A 3,096-nucleotide genomic window follows, 5' to 3' on the forward strand; every position below is an offset into this window, starting at 1 on the left:
AAGAAATACTTTCCATGAAAACTTATCTTTAGCACTCAAATATGTATACTCTTGTCAATACGTAAGTTTTGATAAAAACTGCATGACACTACATATGCCAACAAGATTTGATACTTTACCTTGAGTGTCATTTTGCCAACAAGATTTAAAATAAAATTTTACAAAACGGCATGACACTACATATGCAACATAATATTTTTGTACATGGAGACATCCATACTTGTCTGTCCCCACAAGCACGAAAGCACATTTGCAAACAACTTAAGTATTAACTTGAAACATGCTTTTATAGAAAGTCCCTTAAGAAGAGTAAGTTTTAATTAACTTACCTCGCTTTCTCTTTATTAACATTCACAAGCTTCCAATCCCCTTCCTCATTCCAATGTTGATTAAAAAGCTCAATATCACCAACAAGTCGATATCTACAATTAGATATCCTAATTACATCAAAATATGACCTAAGATATTAATCAATATCCATATATGGCTCATAAAGTGGCTACAAGCCTCCAACAACTCAAATCGCCAAATAAATTTACAAGTTAGACCATTCAACTTCATCCTTATATTTTAATACTCATTCGAAGTCATTAATGATACTACATCAATTGTCCAATGCCACCAAGTTACTATTCATGCCATGAACTAGAGTTTTATAACCCAATCTTTCAACCAATAAAACTTGTAACAAATACTTCAAATACTTCTAACTATGCATAATAAACTAGTTTGAAGCATTGAAATTACCTCTAGTAGATCAATCTTGAAAAATCACAACTTTGGTGATTTTTGTAATCTTGAGGATTTGATGATGAAATCTAGAATTTGGATGTTAGAATGATATTACAACTCATGTATATTGAGTAATATCAACCCAAAACATCATTAACAACTTACCTCGGTTGATTGGACTTGATTTGAGCTAAAAATTGCCCCTTCACCTCAAGAATCCTAACCCCCAAATACTTGAAATAATCCCCTCCCCCGACCTTGTATTTATATGCCCAGATTTCTGGGTTTCGGACGCGGCTTCAGATGCTTCGCATCCCCAGTTCACTCATCTTCGATGCTCGGATGCGGACCTGGATGCTATGGCAGCACTCCTCTGCCAGCCTTTGGTAATTTGGTCATAACTTCTTGTAGGAATGTCCAAATCATAAATGGTTTGAAGCATTAGAAACTAGACTCGTAGATATTTAATTTGATAGGTAGAACATAACATAATTTTATATATATATATATATATATATATATATATATATATATATATATATATATATATATATATATATATATATATAATCATGCAAAGTTTGGTCTTGTGCCTACTCATTTGGAACTTTAGTCTATCATGTAATTTCCATCTTGATTTGCCCCAAGGGCTCTCCTTATGACCCCTATATCACTTCAAATACACCTCGTACACTTATTATCATATCCAATTAATATCCATCATACTAATAGTCCTCGTCTACACATAAAATAATATAATTAGTACGCGTCAACTTTCTTAATAGCGCCTAAGTACTTCAAAACTTTTCAGGGTGCTACAAGCATGGTATGTGTCCTAGACTAACCGGACAATAGCATACTTAGTAGCTACGTACGGACTCTCGTCACCTCGTACGTACGTAGCCCCCACACATAGGTACACATATTTATTTAATTCACCTATGGGGTTAATTCCCTCTTATAAGGTTAGAAATGAGACTTACCTCGTCTCAATGCCTACTTTTAGGTCCAAGATTGTGCTCAAACCCCCAAATTTGATGCCAAACGACTCGAAAGTAGTCAAACATTATATAAAGTAATCAATACATGCTCAAAAGTTCATATCCCAACCATTAAAGTGATTTCCCAAGCATATTTGTAAAATTCCTAAAATTTACCCCCCGGCCCACGTGCCTGAATTCCGGAAATTTTCGAAGAAAGTTGTTACCCATAACCCCATGAACTCAAATATATGATTTTACTAAATTCCATAACCAATTTCGTGGTCAAATCTCACTTTTATAAAAAACTTAGGTTTTCATCTAAACCCTTGATTTTTACTAATTTTTATATGTTAATCTACCCATAATCTATGTATTTAACTCATGTTGTGTAGAAATTACTTACCTCAAAGTGCTAGGTGAAAACTCTCTTCCAAGAGCTCCAACATTCGCCCAAGAGATGAAGTGAAATGACACAAATGGTCTAAGTCCCACATTAAATGAGCTGGGCACAAGTCTCTGATGTCGTATTTGAGACACCAGTTTTGCAAATGAAAAGGTCGCACATGCGACAAATACCTCACAAATGCGGACCCTGGGCTTCAGCTGTGGAGGTTGCAAATGCGACGAAGGAGTCGCAAATGCGAACACTATTGAGGTTGTAAATGCGGCTCAGGTGTTGCAAATGCGAATACTGCCCCAAGTCGAGCTTCTTCGCAATTGCGAAGCTCTTCTCGCAAATCATTTCTCGCATTTGTGAGACCTGCAACTGCTGCCAAGAAACACCAAAAGACTGATGTGTTTTTCATCCTTCCGAACGTTCGAAACTTACCCGAGCCCTCGGGGATCCACAACAAACACCCATATAAGTCTAACAAAATCTTACAAACTTGTTCGCCGCGATCGGAACGCTGAAATAACATCAAAAACCACGAATCGGATGCCAAAATGCATGTATTAACTCATGAACCCAAAAACTTCTAAAAACACTTCTGCGTATCCGTTTCCTATCAAATCAACTCGGAATGACGCCAATTTTACATAAAAGTCTTAAATGATATTATAGAACTATTCCCAATCTTGGAATCCTGTTTGGACCTCGATAACAGCAAAACTAGCTCCAAACCAAATTTAAAGAACTTCTAAGATCTTCAAAGAACCAACTTTCACTATTAAGCGCCAAAACACTCCTGGGTCATCCAAAACCCGATACGAACATATGCCTAAGTCCGAAAACATCATACAAACCTATTGGAGCCATCAAATCCTGATTCCGAGGCCGTTTACTCAAAATGTTGACCAATTTCCAACTTGGCCTTTTTAGCGAACCTTAAGGAACCAAGCGTTCCGATTTCAACCCGAACCCTTCCAAATCCCGAACTAA

This window comes from Nicotiana tabacum, chromosome 10, assembly GCF_000715075.1.
Source record: "Nicotiana tabacum cultivar K326 chromosome 10, ASM71507v2, whole genome shotgun sequence".
Classification (NCBI taxonomy): Eukaryota; Viridiplantae; Streptophyta; class Magnoliopsida; order Solanales; family Solanaceae; genus Nicotiana; species Nicotiana tabacum.